This window comes from Sceloporus occidentalis, unplaced genomic scaffold (genome assembly GCF_023333645.1).
Source record: "Sceloporus occidentalis isolate IW3139 unplaced genomic scaffold, rSceOcc1.0.p SCAF_5, whole genome shotgun sequence".
Taxonomy (NCBI): domain Eukaryota; kingdom Metazoa; phylum Chordata; class Lepidosauria; order Squamata; family Phrynosomatidae; genus Sceloporus; species Sceloporus occidentalis.
Window position 1 is genome coordinate 107,142,249 of NW_028316985.1, and position 22,830 is coordinate 107,165,078.

The 22,830-nt window shown below is 44.5% G+C and overlaps 1 protein-coding gene across 2 annotated transcripts in view; it reads left to right on the plus strand.

Annotated features, from left to right (window-relative positions):
• LOC149312631 (FERM domain-containing protein 4A-like) overlaps window positions 1-22,830 on the plus strand; it is a 508,349-nt gene that overhangs the window by 79,366 nt on the left and 406,153 nt on the right. The gene's annotated exons all lie outside the window — the stretch shown is intronic.

Sequence of the window (22,830 nt, forward strand, 5' to 3'; positions counted from 1 at the left end):
GCTGGCCCTCCATGGTTCTCCAGGAGCGTATCCTCCTCCTCAGGAGCTGAAGCAGCCTGCAAGGGCATATGCGAACTCCTATTCCTCCTCTGTCCTGGGCTGCTTCTTCAGAGATAGAGCCCATGACCAGAGGAGGAGGAGGAGGAGGAGAAGCAGTGTGCTTTCATCCTTGCTGGCTGCTCCATCCTGGGCTTCCTCTCCAGAAAAAAAGCCCAGGATAGAGAAGCCTGGAAGGGCACACATGCTCTCCCCCTGCTCCTCCTCCATCCTGGGGTTCCTCTCCAGTGAAAAAGCCGAGGACAGAGCAGCCTGCAAGGGTGCACACTCTTCTTCATCTCCTCTTCTGTCCTAGGCCTTTTACTTGGAGAGAAAGCATGAGCATCCGGGAAGGGGTGGGGAGGGTCCAACCAGGTGTCACCTCTCTTCTGAAGTGTCACCCAGTGTGGTTTGCACTCCCCACACAGCTGTAGTGATGCCACTTCTCCCCCCTCTGTTTCCCAGCAACATTTGCAGTCTCTATGGGTCTCCAAGGGTCCCAGGGGCAGAAAATTGACTCCCAGACCCACCTGCCTCTGCCATAAATGCAATGGCAACTGTCAGCAGATACCAGCAATTAATGGTTCCTTTCAGATTCACACACCTAAGAAATTACAGCATATGTTCAATTGACATTTATAGGACCAGTACTGATCCATCTATCTCCTGCATCTGTAGAACTTCTTTGTTTAGTGTTGCCTCTGTTTTATGGCACTATGTTTTGGTACACTCTGTTCCTTGCAGCTGGTGGTGTTTAGTGAGGCCGGAGCCAGCCGAGGTTCAGGTGGAAAACAGAAAAGAGTTAAAAGAAACTGTTTCAACTCCTCCTTCTAAAATTTTATTTTGACACTTGTGAGGTATTAAAACCAAAGGCACTGAGTCTACAGAGATTGCAGGGGAAAATCAGAAGTCTTGAATGAAAGATTCTTCATTGTGTCAAATATTTTATAAATAAAATAGTATGCTTCAGCGTTACAATATCAGTAGGTAAGCTGCTCCCGCCTCTGCTACTGACATTTTTTGTTAAAAAAGCACCCTTTGTGTAATGCCACAGACATTCAGATTGCAAGAAAGTCTCCATGGCAACCCCTTGATGCTACCTTTTGTTCAGCTGATAGTATGCCCAGTCACATGGTGGCCAAACAGCATGCTTATGAGAAGGAACACAGCAGCAGGCCCATTTTATTGTCCTAATTAAGCAACATGAAGGGTTACCTGATAGCACTTAATTTTCTATTTTATTTTTTTATACAGGCTATTTCTAGACGTGGCAAGCTACAGCGCTCATGCACACACAGACAGGCATGCACATGCACCACACACCACTTCCCAATCATGGTTCTAACTTGATTCACAGCCCTTTTTTTGTTTGCAGTCAAACTCATGACAGTAAAAAAAATGGTGCTTCCCAAAGGGGTCTTCTCTCACTAGAATTGTTTTTAAAATGTAGTTTATGTCTATGTACCTGTCACAGGGTGAGTCATTTATGTCCTTGGGGATATGGCCAATGTCAGCGCCAAGGTTTATACTTCAGCAGGGGATTGACTGCTAGTCCCTTGGATCCAGGGGAAACCTAACAGCTCTTCTTGCCTGAGGCAAAGAACAAGATGATGCTCCCTCTCTCCAGCCTTCATTCCTATATATAGAAAGCAACGGATCTGACAAGTGACTCTTACTTGGATTCCTGTGACATGATAGAAACCTCCTTTGGCAAAGGAAGCTTGTTTAATGGTCGCAGGCCCCACTGTGCACCTCACAAACCACTGTTGTTCCTAGCCTCACAATTCCTGGGGTGGCTGTCCCATGGTAGGGTCAATCCTACCTGTTCCCTCTAAAGAAATGAGAACATAAGGTGGAAGCAGCAGCAGCTTTCATTTACTTAGGCGCATTACAGACCGCCCCTTTGAGGCGGCCTGTAGGCGCTGCTTTCCCCAGTGTATTGGGGCCTCAGCTGCCAGACTGGCAGCCTCCGAGGCCACGATCCGCCGCTTTCCAGGCTGCGGGGAAGCCTCAAAAGGCCGCTTCCCCGCAGCCTGGAAAGGAGTGTCCTTGGGGCTTCAAGCCCCAAGAACACCCTGCGGTGGCGGGGAGGAGGAGAAAGGGGCCGCTTGGCCCCTTTCTCCTTTGCGTCGCTGGCGCAGCCGTCTGAAACCTGCGCTTAGCGACGCAAACCAGGAAGGAGCTCTGAAACGGAGCTCCTTCCTGCTCCGCGCAAAGGGCGCACTAAGCGCCCTGGCACAGAGCAACAACGTCACGTCCGCGCCGCCCCGTATAGAGGTGGCGCGGTTGTGACGTCATCATGGTGGCCCCCATGTGGAAGGGGTGCCACCATTTTGTACGGACTCAGTCCATACTAGGGTTAGGGGTGTCCAGAAGTGACGCCCCTTTTTAACCCTAGTACGGACTGAGTCCGTACTTAAAGGCCTGTTTGTAACGGGCCATAGACTTCTCTGACCAAGCAGCTGTACAGAATGAATGCAAATAGGTAAATTGCAAAGCAATTTGCCACAGGAAGAGTAGGGAGGAGCATGTGTTGTGTGTGTTGTTTTGCCTTCAAGTTGTTTCTGACTTATGGTGATCCTAAGGTGAATCTATCACAGGGTATTCTTGGTACGTTTCTTCAGAGGGTGCTTGCCATTTCCAGTCTCTGAGGCTGAGAGACTGTGACTTGCCCAGGGTCACCCAGTGGATTTTTATGGCTGATCCAGGATGAACATAAAAAAGCCAAGGAGCATGCCTTCCAACCTTTCAGAGAGGATAAGCAGGACAGGTATGGCCAAGCAAGATCAGAGTGTAGCCAAGATGGCAAAAGTTATTGAGGAAAACATTTGAGCTAGAAGAAGCCACAACCATTTGCTTTTGCTGGAGTCTACAAGGAAGAGCAAAATCGCACCCCTCCTCTCTCCTCTTTCCATGTTTACTGGAGTTTTGCACTTTAAACTCAGTGTGCAGCAATTTAAGTAAACCGAGGACAAAGGGGGAGTGGGAAGAGAGCAGAGAAACAGGTTCATTTTAAAAGCAGCTCAACAAGTGGGATCCCAAGGGATTAATCCAGGTTATTTCTGCCAGGTAGGGACAGTTGGAAGGTATGGAGCAGGGGGTGGTCATACTTAGGGAAGCCATATTCCACAGCATGGAGAATTTACATTTTTGTTGCAGCTTTTAAAATTTATGAGATTCTCAGGCTTATAGTCAAAAGAGCATTTCCCCCCAAAAGTGACAGCAAAGATATTTTTCTTAAGAGCCACCATTGTGCAGAATGGCCTTTTGCCCATTTCCTAGCACCACTGTTTTTCCATGTGATCTCGGAGAGCCTTATCACATGTGAAACTGGAGCTCCAATGTGAGGCCCTTCTGTGGCACTTCCATAGCGAGGGTGAAATGGAGTCAGTTCTAATCCAAGACAATTCACATGATGTATTATCTCACATGAAGAACGCAATTGTGGTGATTCCTGAGTCAAAGCGGAGTGAGTGCACATTGAATTAACACACCAGTACATACCATGCGGATTCAACCATTTGAATCAGCACCCTTGCACATGCTTGGGCCCAGGATACCTAGAGGACCACCTCTCCCCATATAATCCGCCTCGCACACTCAGAACATCTGGGCAGCAGCTATTGAGGGTCCCAGGGGCAAGATTGGCCTCCACATCTAGGAGGACCTTTTCCACCTTGGCCCCGACCCTCTGGAATTCGCTGCCCGGAGAGCTCCACTCGGCCACCTCCCTGGCCCAGTTCAAGAAGGAATTAAAGACCTTCTTGTTCAAAATAGCATTCCCGGATACTGGCTCCAGTTAGTCTTCCCCCCCTCTGATAGTAGTGGCATGCTGGCCAGAATTGGTTTTTTAAAGTGATTTTAATTGTGATTGTTTTTTATGGATATGTGTTATGCTATGTGTTTCTTGTATTGTGTACACTGCCCTGATTGTAAGAAGGGCGGTATAAAAATAAAACTTTTATTTATTTATTATTTATTATGCTCAGTGGGGCTCTGAATGCATCATGAACCTTTGCACTTCCGGGGTGAAGAAGGGGGACAACAACAACAACCAATGGTAGCAACAGATTCTCTGTTGTTGATCTTTCTTTTCCTGTATTTATCAGGAAGTATAGCCATTTGGGAAAGATCAGGACCAGAAGTAACTGGTTTTCTCATCTGATTTTCAGCCATGACCTTTCTTGTTTGAACACCAAAATTGCCTCCAAATTTTGCAGAACAGAAACTGAATAAACAAGAAGTCCTATCCTAAAGGCATTATTTAGGATGGAAGTATAAAGGACTCAGATGTCTGTTGGGCTTTGATCATAATCACATTTCATTTACAACATGTACATTCCAGTAAAATTGGATAGCTTTAATGTTCCATATCAATAAATGGCTGTGTTCTTTGGTAAAAGTATTGGTGTTGCAAGTCTTGTATTGGATATTAATCCTGTTACTAGTCAGTAAATCATTAGAATTGTAGTGGAGTCCTAGTGTGCAAGAATGTGATTTATTCAGCACTTATTAGAGCCTTGTAAGTATGGTTTGAATACAAATGACAAAGTGAGAGAAAAGAAATTGCTGTGTTTGATAATAGTTGCAAAAGCATTTACTTTGCTCTGGCAAATGTATCTCTAGCTTGGTTTGGTCTGATAGGTTTGCATTTTAATGAGAAGGTGTACTTGGATTGGAAAAATGATGAAGAGCAATAACCATCATTTCAGAGCATATGTTAATGGTGTGGCAGTACATTGAACTCCTTCGCAATCTACAAGCAGTAAGAAAAAGAACACAGAGAAACCAAGTGCTTGCAGAATGAAAGAGGAAGGGGAAATCACAAAGTTAATAATCTATATGAAGAGTAATGATAGGGGTCAATTTTGTAGTGGATGAGAAAATACCACAGCAATGTTACTTAATCCAGGGTGAGTTTATAATATTTTACTATGCCCCTGGGCTTTTTGAAAAAATATGATGATCTTATTTTACTATGTCTTGCAATAATGTGGTGGTAAAAGCAGGGCAATTCTGAGTGTGGGACTCACAGCATGATAAAATGTGTTATTAATGTTAGGTAATAGCCCTTCAGAGAGCAAGCATAACATAGAGGTTTGAGTGTTAGACAGAGGAGATTATTGCACTGCTTTTCCTCCTGTGCTAGATGCGGGATGTAAACAAAAACAGGTGGATTTTATCACACAGAGACCATGCCTGGGCAGTAGGCACCCTGTACCCGATCTGGGCTTCTCCTGCACCTTTTAAAGAACAGGTTTTTCCAGGTCTTTAAAAGGTGCTGGAGGAGCCTGGATCAGGTATAAAATGCCTACTGCCCAGGCATGGGGTGTGTGTGATAAAATCGGCCTATTTAAGTTTCCATCTTGCATCTAGCATGGGAGGAAAGGTGGTGCAATGATCTCCTGAGACTCTGGAGACCAGGGTTCGATTCCTGGTTTGGCTATAAAACCCACTAGGTGACCTCGGACAAGTCACATGCTCTCACTTCAGGGGAAGATAATGGCAAGCCACCTCTTAACAAATCTTGCCAAGAAAACTCCATGATAGGCTTTGGGTGGCCTTAAAGTCACCATAAGTCAGAAATGACTTGAAGGCACACGACATCAACAATATCCCTTAAACTGAGATAGAGCAATAATGTATGTTCACATCTATATAGCAAGTATCTGTCTCTCCCTCCCACAATCCCAGCTATTTGAGGACAGAATGTAGTTCTTACTCTGCTTTTGTTCAAATGTGTTTTGTATTTCATATTTTAGAGTTGAGCCCTAATATTGAAAGTGGTGATATATGTTGTCTGAAAGTAAGTCTTACTGAACATCAGACACTGCCTAGACAATCTGTGTGATATAGTGCTTCGGGTCAGAGATTGGAAAAGTTACTTGTTTTCCAACATGGTATAGTGATCATATTCAGTGGAGGATCTTGGGAATAATAGTTTAAAAATAATTTTTCTAACCTCTGCTTAGAGTGGAGGAGGAGGCAACAACCAAATTTAGTGTGACCCCAATTGGGGGTCATACTACCCTCCCATTTTACCTCAGTGTACCCAGTGTTGTTTTTTAACCTTGATCTTTTATCTGGACAAAAATTGCCCCTTTGATGTGGAGTATTTTGCCACATTTTTACACTCCTGAGCTGTTTTGAGACCCATTTCAAACAAGAGGCCAACGAGAAGTCAACCTTTTATTTGTTATTTGCCATCAAGTTAGTCTCAACATCAGTCAACTCTATGAATGAGAAAACTCCAAAATCTCAACATCAACTGCCGGGTCAGGTCTTGCAAACTTATTGTCCAGTTTGTTCAAAAACATTTTTGAATTGGGGGAGGAAGCGAAGCTGGAAACCCAAGCTTGCAAAAATAGCCTGCAGGTTACACCTCTCCCACCTTTCCTCAGAGTAAATTTCTAAGCTATCTAATTCACTGGGTGGTATTGGGCCAATCTTTTTTACTAACCTACCTCATAGTGTTGTAGTGAGGATAAAGTAGGTGGGGAGGACAGCCATGTACAGTTGGCCTTCTGTATCCACAGATTTATCCATGGATTCAACCATCCATGGATTCAAAATATTCAAAACAAATATAAAGTCCCAAAAGCACTTGATTCTTGATTCTGCCATTTATATAAGGAACACTATTTTTACTGTGCCATTGTATTTAATGAGATTTGAGCATCCATGGGTTTTGGTATCTACCTGTGGTGGAAGGGGGGATTTGGAACCAAATCCCAGCAGATACCAAGGGCCACTGTATATTGCTTTGAGCTTACTGGAAGATAATAAAGTTGCTAATCACTCAATATTCAAACATATACACAGGCACACACTTAACAAGCATATCACACTGAGTTTACATAGAAAGAGAAACTGGAGCCCATCTGGCTGCCATCAGCTTAACTGCCCTGCTATCCTAGAAGGTGTAGACAGCTACTGCTGGACAAGGAAGTTCTACAATCAATTAACTCCTTTTCTTAAATTCAGACTGCAATTCTATGCAAGGTTATTTCTGTCTGAACTCATTGATTTCAGTGTCACATACGCAGGACTTGTTTTGCATAGGATTGTGCTTCACACTTCATAGGTATTGCCTAGCTGCCATGGTTTTTCCAGTGACAGCTTGTGGTTGAAGGTCATTTGTGGTTTTGGAGATTCCTTTCTTTTCTTTGTTTAAAAAATAGGAACAGAAAGACAGATGGCACTTGCTGTTTCTGGTATGCATTCTGCAAAATTTCAAAGCTTTAAAGAGGAAACTGAATGATTGAGATTAATGGATTGTTCACTCTCTAGATTGGTAATTTGATGGATCTTGTCCAGCAGGCCATTCAATAAATTGATAGCGGCTGCAGAAAATGTCCTCTGGGAGGTCACCATCAACCTGGTCTTTAAGGGCTGTAGTAAATTCCTCCAGAGGGCCTGAGTGTACAGGGCGGATTGTATGGAAGCAGGTGATCCCTTAGATAGGTTGGGCCCAAGCCATGTAGGGCTTTAAAGGTGATAACCAACACCTTGTACGGAAACTAATAGTGGAGTGACTTCAATATTGGTGTTATATGGTCACTCCTTGTTGTTCCTATGACCAACCTGGCTGCCATATTCTGTACCAACTGGAGTTTCCAGACTAGGCACAAGGGTAGCCCCATGTAGAGCGCATTGCAAAAATCAAGTCTTGAGGTTATCATCAGCACATGTACTACAGTTTCGAGGCCACCCTGTTCCAGGAAAAGGCACAGCTGTATCAGCCGAAGCTGATAACAGGCACCCTTGACCATCGCATTCACCTGATTCCTCATCTGAAGCGATGGGTCAAGAAGCACCCCTAGACTGCGAACACAGTCCTTCGAGGAGAGCGTGAGCCCCTCTAGGACTGGAGGTTGCAGCCCAATACCTGGTTTGGGGCCCCCTACTGTAAGTATCTCCATTTTGTCTGAATTCAACTTGAGCTTGTTTTCCCTCATCCAATCCATTACTGCCTGAAGACACTGGTTGAAGGGAGAGATACCATCTGTCGTCGCTGATGACCAGGACATGGAGAAATATATTTGGGTGTCATCAGCATACTGATAACACCCAGCCCCATATCCTCGGATGATTTCTCCCAGCGGCTTCATATAGATGTTAAATAACATCGGGGACAGGATGGCACCTTGAGGGACACCACAATTAAGCTCTGTTTTTGAAGAGCGACTGTCCCCGAGCATCACCCTCTGGAACCTGGAGTGGGGGGGGGGGGGGAGGAATCCGGGGCAGGTCCAGGGCCAGAATTCTTCAGGATCAGCCCAGAGTATTCTAACCAGTGTAGATAAGCCCTGTAACAACCTTTGGTTGTTAACTGGTTGTGACATAAAGGTCTTTAAGTCAGATATATTTTTCTATTGTATTTTAAATGTGTTTTAAACTGCTTTAAATTAGTGTCTTGAACGTAGTCTTTCATTTAATTTTTTTTAAAAAATATTAGATTTTCAGCTACACTTTGTTTTAATCTATATTGTAAGCTGCCTTGGGTCTCATGATGGGAGAAAGAAGGAATATAAATTAAATAATTAAAATTTTCTATTATTTAATTTTGAAGGGTGGAAATCCTAGAAATAAATACCTGTTCCATCATTATTGTTAAGAAACAACTCAATTTTTGCTGTGGCTTGTGGTTACTTTTAAGGAAGAATATCCCATATCAGACAAAGAGCCTCAGAACAGAGAATGATTGCTGTGCTTTCAGCTCATTGAAATCAATGGAATAAGTTATTATTATTATTATTATTATTATTATTAAGCTTTATTTATATAGCACTGTAAATTTACACAGTACTGTGCATACAATCAATTAAAATAGATAAAATAAGCCTGCTTATGGCGTACATTCTATAAAAATAATTAAATATAATACATATTAGTACATGTTAGCATTCAATAAATTAAGGCAGACAACAAATTATTATTAAGTTTTATTTTTATAGCTCTATAAATTTACACAGCGCTGTACATACAGTCATAACTAATTGAAATCCCATGAATTCCCATTTAACTTAAATCCAATTAACTTTTCTGATCAGTGTCAGTACTCTGAACTTTTCAGATCAGTGTTTGTCCAAAAGGGTTCCATTTGCAGAACTCTTTAAAAGGAGTTAGCATAAAATAGAAGTGATCTACAGTTTTGCAATTAAAACTAATGTGCCAGCTGCACCCATTCCTAGAGACATCTGATCTTGCTATGGTGATAGATGCCTTGCTTACATCCTATTTGGATTCCTGCAGGGTCAGCCTTGGATAGTACTTGGATGGGAGACCATCACTGAATACCAGGTACTGTATGCTATATTTCAGAGGAAGGAACTGTCAAAACCACCTCTGGGTATTCCTTGCCTAAGAAAACCCTATGAAATTAATGGAGTTGCCCTAATTTGGCAGATGGCTTGAAGGCACAAAGACACACACAATACACTGAACATAGGGCTGCCTTGGAAAATATTTGAAAACGTCAGCCAGAAAGAAATGCAGTGGTTAGATATTGACTGGGGCTGATTACCAAGATCATACAACTCCCTTGTTATATAGCAGATTCAGCCGTTACCAATCCTGCCCATGTTCTGAAATCCCCAGGGGAAGGTTTTCTCTTGGTGCCACTATCATCGCAGGCGTGTTTGGTGACATAGGAGACTCTTTTTAGTGGCTGCTCACAACTCTCTTCTTATTTCTGCTGGCAGGCAAAAACCTTTTAATTTAGACAGGCTATTGGCCATTAACTGATTGCTGTCGAATGGTTTTTAATGGAGGATACTGGATGGTGTTTTTTTCCATTTATCATTTTAAATGGTCTTTTTAAAATTCAGTGCTTTTTACCATTATGATTGATTTTTGCTGTATTCTGTTTTTAATCTGTGTCTTAAGCCACCTTGTTTCGTGCAGTAGAAGAAAAATTATAAATAAATAAATAAATAATATTCTTTACTCTTTACGAAGTGTAGCATGTTCTGCAGATAGTTTGTATATTGTTTATAATATAACAATATAACATTTAGGCCAAGATTCTGTACACTTTTAGCACAGTGTAAATATGTACCTTCTCAGCCATGGAGACCCACTGGGTGACACTGGGCAAAACACTTCATTACAACCTCAGAAGGCGGCAATGGCAAACCTGCTCTGGACAAATCTTGCCAAGAAAACCTGTCATAGGGTCACTATAATAAGTCAGAAACAATTTGAAGGTACACAATAAGAATAGATATGCCTACCAGTGTATGCCCACCACCCACAACTGACCACTCCTGCCACAAAAGACAAAAGTGGGGGAGAAAGCTATGAATCTCTGCCCTATTTATGAAATTTTTGAGAAGGTGCAACTGTTTGCAAGACTATTTTTACACTAATGCTCCAACATGATTCTGGCCTTAATACTTATACAGCAGTGTCTTATATAGCAGTAAGATCTTCTGAACTTTGAATGATAAATCATAAGTGTTTATCTGTCCAACCTTGGACTATAAGTCTTTTTGAAACAATAAAAGCATACAGGACCCAGCAACCTTGACCTCCAGTTTGTGTCCATGTGACAGGAATGTATTTTGTTTATTTCATTTTATTAAAGATTTCTAGCCCACCCTCTATCATGAGACGTCAGGGTGCCATACAATTAAAACAGTATTAAAAGTATCAAACAATTCCTGATAAAAACAGAATAATTTAAATAAGATAAAAACATACTGAGTAAACCACCAAGTTAAAAGAGTAGAATTTTAAAGTTAAAATAGTGTATGTATACATAGTGCCCCCTTCCTTACACAGGGGATCCATTCCAGACCCCCTGTGTAAGGAAAATACCGCATATGGTGGAGCCCCATTGAAAATAATGGGGTTTGTGGCTGCGGTGCACATGCCATGGGCACGCACATCATTGCCTCTTCCAGTGCGCAGCTCTCAGCGTATGCTGATAGCCGTGTATGCCGCACCCGCATATGGCGCGGCAGTAAAATTAAGCCCCAAAGGCTTTAATAAAAAGCCGGGCTTTAATTTTGCACTTAAAAGAGACCAACACTGGTGCCATCCTCCTAGGACAACAACTTCCATAAATGGGGTGCCATTTACTGTATGTCCCTATATGATTTATTTTGTTCCCACTAGTGGGACAGGGAGCAGGGACCTACCACCAGATCTTTGGCAGGTGTGTATATAGGGAAAGGTCCCAATCAAGGTCCCATGCCATTTAGGTCTTTGAATGACATTACCAGTATCTTTAGAAAGCGGCCGCCTGGCTCGGCAGGCAGGCCGCTTTGCCGCTAGATGCGGCGCGAACTACAAGCCCCAGATGCCTCTGGGGCTTGCCCCGGCCCCTGATTGGTGTGTGGGGCGGAAGTATGCTGCTCCTGCCCCATGACGCTCTGGGGGCCGGGCTCTATGGTCCGGGAGTTCCGGTCCTCCAGGGCAGCTCATTGGCTAGCTGCCCTGGAGGAGGAGTCTCCCAGATCGGGTGATCTGGGGGCAGAGCTGGGGCCTTTATAAGGCCGCGCGGCCGGCTCCAGCCCTCAGTCGGTGCTTGGCTCCAGCTGGGGAAGGAGCCAAGCTAAAGGGAGCAGACGGCTGTGTGCTTCTCCCTCCCACCCACCACTTTCTTTGTGTGTTTGCTGTCACAACTTTGGGGCGGCAGCATAGGCCAGGATCTGCACGGTGTGGTACCAGGGCTACGGAGCTCTGGGTTGGGAGTCAGTAGGGACCCGGGGGCAAATTGGGCAAGCGTATGGCCATTGCGGGGGCCATAACGCAAGGACACCTCCCGGTGACCAGGGGCTTAGAGAATATGTGAACACACGGCAGTGGTGCGGTCAAGCGGTGTTCATTAGCCCCTAGGTCATCCCAATGCCTGGTGGGTACCAGGTTTTGCTATCAGACAAACATGGGGTTGTCTGATATTTTCAGATCCTGACCTTATGCTTTATGCCAACCCTTCCAATGGTTTGCTTAATAAAGTTGTGGCCTTTCTTCCAATTTGGTCTCCTGTGGTTTTTTGAGCAAGCTTCTGAGGCAATTCAGATTGGAAGCGAATTAACAGACAATGCAGCTCTTTTAAGACGGTGTTAGGTGTAGTGTGCATGGGCAACAAACTTTCTGTAGTTTCCAAGTCATCTTCTCTGGATCAGTCATTCTTGGTCCATCTCCTGGATAGCCTCAGCTGACTCTTAAGACAAGAAATAGATGACATCTCAAACTCAAGGCGGCAATAATGTCATGCTTACATGTAATGGGATGGGCTAATTCAACCATCTTTTCCCTATGATCAGTCTACAACAATTGAAACTGATCCCAAGAAACCTAACCAGATGGAGCACTGGAACTTCCTCAGACTCTATGATAATTTTGTCATAAAGTTCTGAGTACAGGCTGCTTTCTCTTCAAAGTGCCTGGAAAACTTGTCACAGCAGACAACCAAAGATTTCACTGCTGGTCTCTCTGAGCCTGATCTCAACAGACCATGTAGAATATTTCTTTTGGGCACTATTTTGAGAATGCCATACCAGAGGCCCGAGGGACCTTTCAGATGTAGAGTCAAAGATCCCAGAGGAAATGTATGCAGGGGAAGAAGGTGTAGAATAAGATATGGCATCCTGTGTGAACAGAAGATCTTAAAATAGAAAATTATTTTTTACTTAGGATCCTGCCTTCTGTCCCTAAAAGGTTTTGTGTTAATTTATAGTGTATTCAGTACTCATAATGAAGATTTTAAGTGAACTTTATTTGAGTCTACATTTAACATCTTCGTATGGACATGGTATCTACACACTTCTTAAATAACTGGTTCACAATGCACATTCAGAGGGATATCACTTGGAGAAAAGGGGGATATAATGTTTGATGTTTTGCAGTGTTGAGCTTCCCACTATATACAGCAAAGATGGACAGTCTTCATATATTAATGGGATCTATGTTTTCAGGAATTATTATTAGTGAAACTCCGGAAATCAACACAACAAGCTCTTGTGCAAATGACATGCCATTTGAATTTAAAAATTCTGAGTCCAGACATTTATTTGGAGTACCAGAAGTGAATGGAGGCCACCTTCCTTCCACAGGCAAATCTATTCCTGGTTACTCTAAGCTCTGATGTTTCCATATTTAGAGGGGGTGTTTCTTCTTCTTGTTGTGTGCCTTCAAGTCATTTCTGACTTATGGCCACCCTAAGGCGATCCTATCATGGGGTTTTCTTGGCAAGATTTGTTCAGAGGAGGTTTGCCATTGCCTTCCCTTGAGGCTGAGTGCATGTGACTTGCCCAAGGTCCCGTGACCAAGCTGGCAATTGAACCCTGGTCTCCAGAGTTGTATTCCAGCACTTGAACCACTGGCTTTCTTAGGGGGTGTGAATGTGTGTCTTTTTTTTTTCTTTTTCTTTTTGTTATATAATTGGGAATAGGAAATCATGTCCAATCTTTGCATATCATCCAGAGGTCTGCTAGTTAATGCAAACCTTCCCCCCCCCCCCCCCAGATTTAGCCCATCCATGGTGTACATTTCCCTTTTCTCTCCATCATAAGAACAGCAGCCTCAAGTAGTACATGCCATCTCCTCTCCTCCCTCCTCCTGTCTCCCTCCTTAATACCCGGTGCATTCAGTGAATCGTATTTGTTTTTTTGAGAGGAAGGAGAACTTACTTTGCTTAAAATACGGAGACATAACCATGTTAGTATGGAATACAAGTATGCAAAGAGATTTTGTAACATCTTTGAAACTAACTGAAAGATATTGTAGCAAAAACTTTTGCAGACCAAAAAAGTCTACAAAAGCTTATGCTGCAACATATTCAGCTTGGTTATAGAATCATACTATCTTAAGTTGGAAAGCACCACAAGGGCCATCAAGTCCTGCCAAAAGCATCCCTGACAGATGGCCATCCAGCCTCTGTTTAAAGACCTCCAAGGAAGGAGACTCCACTACACTCTGCGGGAGTCTGTTCCACTGTCGAACAGCCCTTACTGTCAGGAAGTTCCTCCTAATGTTGAGGTGGAATCTTTTTTCCTGGAGCTTGCATTCATTAGCCCTTATCAGATGAATCTGGTACTGGGGGTCTTCAGCACTGGGCGGTTCGAATTCACGTTATTTCGCACAATACCATCATACCAGCATTCGAATGGCCCAATCCGAACTCACGTGAATGCGCGAGATGCCGAACTGAATGCGTACTGGCTCCTCTTTTTGGAGCGTGTTGGCCAGTGCGCTGATAAGGGGATTGGCAATATCCTGGATTGGGGCTCTGTTCGATCTCAGTGCGAATGGCTCTGGTGTGACTACCCAATCCTGAATTCCATCGCAAGACCCCCAGATTCCAATTTTAACTTCCGGTGGGTCTTTCCTCTTGCCGGTTCCAGGGAAGCGGGGGGGGGGGGGGGCGGTTCCAGCGGCCTCCTCCTCCTCCTCCCGGCTTGGGAGCCAGCATAAGCTGCATCCCAAGAAGGGAAGAGGCGCGGGGGGCCGCTGGAATTGTGGTTCCGGCAGCCTCCTCCTCCTCCTCCCGGCTTGGGAGCCAGCATAGGCTGCATCCCAAGAAGGGAAGAGGCGCGGGGGCCGCTGGAACGGCGGCGATCGCCGCGATTCTAGCGGCCCCGCACCTGTTCCCTTCTTGGGATGCAGCTTATGCTGGCTCCCAAGCCGGGAGGAGGAGGAGGAAAAAAGCATCCCCATTTACTTAGATGGCCATCCAGCCTCTTTGACAGCCGCTGGAACTGGTCCTCCCCCCCCCCCCCCAGAATACATATTCACACACACACACACACACACACATACAACCGGGCATTGCTAATTTGTTGCAAGGGAAGGTCATGGTAACGTTAAAACCAAGCAGGAATGTAGAGAGGAAACAGAGAGGAATGTAGAGAGGGCACGTTGTATCGCGATTGTTAATGTGCATGAGCTGGCTCTCCAGCTGTTTACCGGGCTGTCATGACGTGACCTCCCCTTTCACCCCGGAAGCGTTTAAGGTCGCAACCCATGCAGGGCACCACTGAGCATGTGCGAGGGGGCCGATACGAATCGGCCAATCCTCATGTAGAGCACCGGTGTGACAAAACATTCTGCACTGAATGCACTTCGCGCGAATGCGTATTGGCCAATTTGAATCATGCCAATTCGGAGGGGCTCCCAGGTATGATGGTATTGTGCGAAATAACGTGAATTCGAACTGCCCAGTGCTGAAGATCCCCAGTTCCAGACTCATCTGATAAGGGCTATTGTTCCATGTTCTTGTCTCTGGAGCAGCAGAAAACCAGCTTGTTCTGACTATATGACATCCCTTCAAATATTTAAACAGGGCTATCATATCACCTCTTAATCATCTTTTCTCCAGACTAAACATACCCAGCTCTCCAGACTAAACAGACCAGCCTCAAAGGATGGCCAGGGGCGGGGGGCAGAGTCAGAGTGTTGCACCCACAAGATGCATGCTCCGACTCTGCCCCCAGGGTGACATGATGCCACATGCTGCTCTGCAAGGCACGTGATGTCATGGCGCTCCTCTGGTGCTGCGTCCATACGACACAGTGCTGAAGGAGTGCCACCAAGCAGCGGCAATGCAGCTATGGCACCCTTTCCAGGGTGCAAAAAGGAGGCGGTTTTTGTGGCTGCTTTTTGTGCCCTGAAAAGGCCAGATTGGGGCCACGGCATGTGGTTGCCGCAGCCCCAGTCAGGTCCGAAGGGAGTCAAGCCCCAAGTCACCCCCTCATAAGGCATGCTTTCCAGTAGACCAAGTCTCATGGAATCATAGAATCATAGAGCTGGAAGAGACTGTGAGGGCAATCCAGTCCAACCCCATTCTGCCATGCAGGAACTCACACTCAAAGCACTCCTCACAGATGGCCATCCAGCCTCTGTTTGAAGACCTCTAAGGAAGGCGATTCCACTACACTCTGAGGGAATGTGTCCCACTGTCGAACAGCCCTTACTGCCAGGAAGTTCCTCCTAATGTTCAGGTGAAACCTCTTCTCCCGTAGCTTTGCCTCTATTGTTCCTAGTCTCTGGCGCAGCAGAAAACCAGCATCCTCAGTGTGCACATCCCTTCAAATCTTTAAACCAGGCTTATGCTTTTCCTCTGTAGCAATGGATTCCAGCCAGAGGACAAGAGATTCCACCTCAACATGAGGAAGAACCTCCTGACAGGAAGAGTGAAATAGGCCCCCTAGGAGAATGGCGGAGTCTCCTTCTTTGGAGGTCTTGAAACCGAGGCTGGGAGGCCCTCTCTGAGGGGTGCTTTGTTTGTGAGTTCCTGCATGGCAGAAGGGGGTTGGACTGGGTGGCCCTTGGGGTCCCTTCCTCTCAGAGGTGCTCCAAGGGTCCTTTGGATGAGGCTGAGGAGGGCCTGTTGTGCTCTTCCAGCCAAAAGCATCCCCAGGGGAGCTCTTAGTGAATGCCCCCCCCGTCCCTTGGTCCCCCACTGAGAGCAAAGGCAGGGGAAGCTTTGAAGAGCTCTGCTCTGGAGGCAGTTCCCTGAGGGAAGGAGGAGCCCCTCTCCTTTGGAGAAGGAGGGAGGAGGAGGGCGAGGGAGGGAGGGAGGGCGCTGCCTGGGAGCCGGCGGATGGGCTCCTGCTGGCGGGAGACTCCTCCGAGCCGGGACCGCGGTGGGTTGGCATGAGGAGGAAGAGGAGGAGGAGGAAGCACCATGGAAGGGCTGCTCTCCCCGATGAGGACCAAGGTAAGGAAGGGGCTTCCTTTCAAGCCCTCAGGAGAGGGAGGGAGGGAGGAAGGAAGCCTGGCGAGGAGAGGGCTCCCCTCTCACCCCTGCCTGCCTGCCTTCAGCCTTTCTTTTCTTCTAGCGTCCTTCCTTTACATCTTTCTACCTTTCTTTCTACCTTTCCTTCCTTTCTCCCTTCCTTTCAACCTCCTTTCTTTCTTTCTGCCTCCCGTTCAACCTTCTTTCTTCCTCTCTTTCCATCTTTCTTCCCACCTCCTTTCTTTCTACCTTTCCATCTTTCTTTCTTTCTCTCTTTCTCTCTTTCTTTCTTTCTTTCTTCCTTTCTACCTTCCTTTCAACCTTCTTTCTTTCTTTCTTTCTCCCTTTCTACCTCTCTTTCCATCTTTCTTTCTTTCTTTCTCTCTCTCTCTCTCTTTCTACCTTTCTCTCTTTCTACCTTTCTTTCTACCTTTCTCTCCACCTCCTTTCTTTCTATCCACCTTTCTTTCCACTGTCTTTCTTTCTACCTTTCTGTCTTTCTTTCCACCTTTTTACCTCTCGTTATACCTTTCTTTCTGCCTTTTTTCTTCTTTTCTACCTTTCTTTCCACTTCTCTTTCCACCTTTCTTTATACCTTCTAGCTTTCTTTCTACCTTTGCTTCTTTCTGCCTTTCTTTCAACCTTCCCTCTTGCTACCTTCTACCTTTCCTTCTTTCTACCTTTCTTTCAGCCTTCTTCCTTCCTCCCTTCCTTGCCATCCTTCTTTGGACTGAAGACTTTGTCTTTGGGACTGAAGGCATGGAGGTTTCCCAGAGTCCCGGGAGGCGAGCTCCCTTTTCTTCCCCAGGAGTCTTCCTTCCTTCCTTCCTTCCTTCCTTCCTTCCTTCCTTCCTTTGCCAGGGCTCCTCTCTCCTCGGAAGGGCGATCAGGTGTCCTACTAACCGCGAAGGAGGACAGGGCACCTCCAAATGGAGGACGCCCGGGTGGGGGACCCAAGGACCTGACCCCAGGAAAATTGAAAGCCCTGGTGCAAAACAGAAAGGGATGATGCTTCGTAGTCCTCTTGGGAAGCTTTGAGGAGTTCCTCCTGGAAAGAGGAGGATGGCATGGAGGACAGGGTCCTGGGAAAGGAGGACGAGGCTGGTCCCCCTGAGATGAGGCAGCCACCCTCTCCATGGGGATTGCCAGGGTCCTCCTTGCCTTGTGGGGGTGCATTTGTGTGACACTGTGTGTGAAGGACAGCACTGGTGAGGACCAGGGAGCTGTTCAGCTGAAGGGGCTCCCTGCTCCCTCCTGGCTTGTTGTCTTGGTTGGGTTTAACCTGTGGAGGAGAGCAGTTGTTGCTTTTCCCCTTTTTCCCTCAGGAGTTTATCACACGGGGGGCTAATTTCGGAATTAAAGAGACATTAAAGCAAAGTTAAACCACCCCGCAAATAAAGGGGAAATGAGACCTTTTGCAAACGAGGATCACACACCTTTGCATTCCGCATGTAATAACATGAAAATGGGGGGGACCCTGAAGTTGCATTTCATATTCAGCGATGTTTACAGCGGAGATAAAGTAGAAATAAAGGAGAATTGGATGTATTGCACATGTCCACAAATGGAGGGGGGGGGGGGTCGTCTCGTAGCCGGAAATCATGGAGCCCCACAGTTTCTACCTCCTTTGGTGATGGCTAGCAGGTGGGAGCTTTGGACTGCCCCTGAGGTCCAGTGTCTTATGGGGCTTTTGGGAAGGAGCAAGTACCTAGAGATCATTATGGGGTCCTCCTCCAACAAGGCAGTCTATGACAGGATTGTGAGTAGGTTGGAGACATAAAGGTGCCTTTATCTATCTCCTTTATACACATACAAAGGTGCCTTTATCTATCTCCCTATTATACTATCTGTCTTCATGTGTGTGTATATAGACAGCTATTACAGGTAAACATAGCGCTGTTCCATAGCGCTGAGTGTGAAAGAGACAGAAGTTGCTTGAGAAGGCACCTGGGAAAGGATGCAAGAGGACAGGGCTTTATTTGCCTCTTGTATTATTTGCCTCTTAGATTATTTGCCTTTATTTGCCTCTTGGATTTGATGCCAGCAATGCTGTCACTGCTTTGGGGGACTCAAGTGAAAGTGGGAGAAGGGGGACAAGCAAAGTTAGGGATCATTTTGCTTTTTGCAGCGGTCCTTTGGCCTGTTTGCACCCAGAGCTGAATGTGGTAATGATTCACCCAACAGGCATGCTAACATCCTTCTTATAAAGTTTGTGATGAGTGATTGATAGAAATAATAACACCATCTACTGATTTCAGTGGCATTTTAAATATGCACACTCCTTATTCTGTTAGTTGTGACAAGAGCTGTCTGAGTCAGGGCATTGTTGTGCCTGGTTTTGTGCATAGGGGACTTGAGGATAGTCACCCTCAAAATCAGTTTCTACTAGGAACAGGACTTGAACCTAGCCTTCCATGCTGCTGTTTTTCTGGGTATTTGTTATTATACTTTGTGTATGGGTGAAAGATGGAGGCACAAGAGGAAAAGTATGAGCATAATGCTCTCCTGGTTTCTGACTCTTTGTCATATACTGTAGTAGACTCTGTCACATTGGCTTCGGTCTCTTTGTCACGTGTTGTCACTGGACCCCTCCAAAACCCATCTGGCATCAGAACAAAAAGTAGTTTCTGTCAATCCTTTTGGACATGCAGGTCCAATTTTCTTCATTTGGGTGTAGGGTTATTTCACAGGTATCTGCCACTCCTTCACGAAAGGTGATTGAGAATTCAGGGGTGGTTTAGCTTAGTTTTTGGTTTGCACGTGTGACGCTTTGGAGCCTGGAAAGGTGTGAAAAATAAAGAAATACAAATCTGGGGGCCACATGTGGCCTGTTTCCTCACCACATTTGTAGAATGACACAGAGCAAGGCTTCTTTCTTAGTTTTGCTGCGGGACACATCTGCTAGACACATATGTGGCACACAAACTTTAGGCCAAGTGACCGTCCAATATACTGGCTGTTCCATGCTCTGTTCCCATTTATATAGTGACAGGCATTACATATGTAAAACTTCCTGTTCTAGTTTATTCTGTCTCACATGGAGAGTATTTTGGCTCATTTACTTACTGACTGAGGTCCAGAACACGCTGCAGAAATAATCCAGTCTGACACCGCTTTAACTGCCATGCCTCAGTGCTAGGGAATCCCGGGAACTGTAGTTTAGTGAGACATTTCACCTTCTCTGCCAGAGAGCTATGGTGCAAGAATAAACTACAATTCCCAGAATTCCCTAGTACTGATCCAGGACAGTTAAAGTGGTCTCAGACTGGATTAGATCTACAGTGTGTTTTGGACCTGAATGCATTCAACTTATTGAGGAGGGCCACAATGCAGCGTGGCCTTAGAAACTGAGCAGTGTGTTGTAGCAAGGCAGTCAACTGCATGTCATTCATAAGACTTGGTCCTTCACTTCTCCACAGTTTGCAGAGTGCAAAAGAGAGGGAGAAAGAAAGGGAGTGAGCACTGAGCCAAGATAAAAGCTGAGTGAATGTATACCATGGAAACTGATCCCAGATTATTATTATTTTAAAAAAAAATCCAAATCATGATCCTGATATTTATCAAAGCATTTTCTGAACTAGCCATAAAACACGTTCCCTTCACAGCCATTAGCTTCTCTTAGCCCTCCCACCTCTGGCTGCATCCCAACTATTCCTTCCTCAGTTCCTGACCTCTTCACCCAACCCAGTCTTATGGCTTTAAAACCTTGGCTTCAACCGGTCAGTTGTTGCTGTGATCCACAGATGTTTCATGACCTTATCTAATATGGGTGTCACTAATAGCATTTTGAGAGAGAAGGAGAAAGACGGAATGACAGAGAGTGGGTACGGGGGAAGAGATGAAAACAGAATTAGATACAGAAATGGAAGAAGTAATATAAAAGATTATAAATGAGAAGTGGAACCAATGTTGCTGCTAAGGGATGAGGTTAAAGGTGGGCTTCAAAAGGCTGAAGGCCCGTGACTGAACACCGATAGAAAAGCCTGTGGGCTGGGATAATTTTAGTTCATTTCAGTGTCCCTCCGGCACACAAAGCATAATTTCTGATAAAAAGGAGAGGCTGGGATAAAGATCTATATGGAGGCAACAGCCTTTGATGTTGCAGCTCTTCTGTCTAGTCCCTGATGAATTGAGATGTTTTGTACATATTCAGTGCTGAAGGAAAGTGCTCTGCATCTGCTCAGGGCCACTTGAATCACTATTCTTTCAATATATTCTTTCACGCTGTCTTTGGACACTGAAAAACCGATGCCCAAACTGACCCTTTGCACAAGTAGATTGTTTATGGAGTGCACACACTACCCTCCTTTTTTGTACATTTGGAAGTGCTTGATGCTGGCCTTTAAAAACGTTAATGTCAGTAGATTCAATATCATTGGAACAGCAACAATAAAAAAAAGATAATACTCCAAGCTAGTCTGATAAAAATGCAGCCATGAATAAAATATTGCTTTTCTGGGTGGGTGACTACAGCAAACACATACATTAATGCAATCTAAAAGGAAGGAAGGGCAGCATAGCAGTTAATTGTTTTCTTAAAACCAACTTCAGAAAGAAAAAAATCCACCCCCTTTAGTTCTGCCTTTTAGAAGTGGAAGGAAGATCAATCAGCCAACTATTTCTACATGTTACCTTTAAATGCCATTTTATCAAAATGCATTATGTTAATGACAGAAAGTGGAAAGCATAATTTAATAATGTATTGTGGGTCTGTGGGTCTGTATTTAAAAACTGGCTTTGATTTTTCTTCATGTTTGAATAAAGCTTGGGACAGAATAAATGTATAGTTGGCTTGTTCCTGTTTTACTGGTATGTTCTTTCACTCAGGCTTCTTTGATAGCCATGTCACTGGGGGCATTTTTATAATGCTAAATAATACAGCAGTCTTGGTTGAAGAAATGATACCTATTGTGCAGACGAGAGAATATGGGCCAATTATTTCTCATGATAGAGTTTTAATAGGTTAATCCCCACCACCACAATCCTGGCTATATATTTTAAAAATTGCCTGTATTCTCAATTTGCAGCCCTTGCTTGGTGAAATTATAATATTGTTGGCAACATTTCCAGTGCATGCTCATTTGTCCATTTCCTCAAAATGGTTGCCTGAGGCAAACTAGCATAATACTGATTTACCATCTGGTTAACATCAAAATTACTATTTTCTGTAGGTGTGTTGATACTTGAGATATTATTAAATCCTCCAATAATGAAGATACTCTATACTACAAAAAAGAGTGTTGAGGAGGAATAGAAGTCAACATTACTGTTGTGTCATTCACATTAAACAATCATAATTCTACTTAGATCAGAATCATATTTTCACAGCTCACAGTCTTCATGGCACTCCCAAAGGAATTTACTGGTGTTTGAGTGTATATTAATAAGACGTAAGAATACATGACGAAATCAGACCATCGCTGGGATCTAAAGTGTTTGCCCCTTTAAAGATTGCATTTTGTGTTTTTTTAACAGCAGACATGTATGTGCCCAGTATCTCTCTCTCCCCCCTCACACACACACAGACACACAGACACAATGCATACTGCATTTTTTAAAAAAAGCACTAGAGGAGCTCACTACCCACACTAAACATTGGAGTTTATCAAACGGGAGGAATTTCTCTTACATTTGAATGAAAAGAAAGTGGGTCCAGAACACATTCACTTAGTCGCTAGTTTAGCGCAATTATGTGAATATGCATTGCATTCAAAGTGGCTCCCCATTGCCTGAAAATAGCATGCCATTGCCTGAATTTGCATGTGGCAGTCTATCACGCAATAACGTGAAACCACATGATTGCATTCAGATTGCCATCAGATTATACTTCCAGTTCCCCTTGTCTGATAAACTTCATTGTCACTTTCATTTTATGCAGGGAACACTTTATTAAGAGTTGAAACTATGTGAAGGAACTGAAAGTTTGCATACCGTGGAAAAATCAATAATTATTAAAAACAATGTTGCTAGGAAAGGTGGAAGACAGTTGAAAGACATGAATCATAACAATAACAACAATAATAATTTATTTATATATTTATTTATATGCCGCCTCTTATGCAGGATTGAGGCGGCTTACAATATCAAATAAAATACAGTATAAGTTA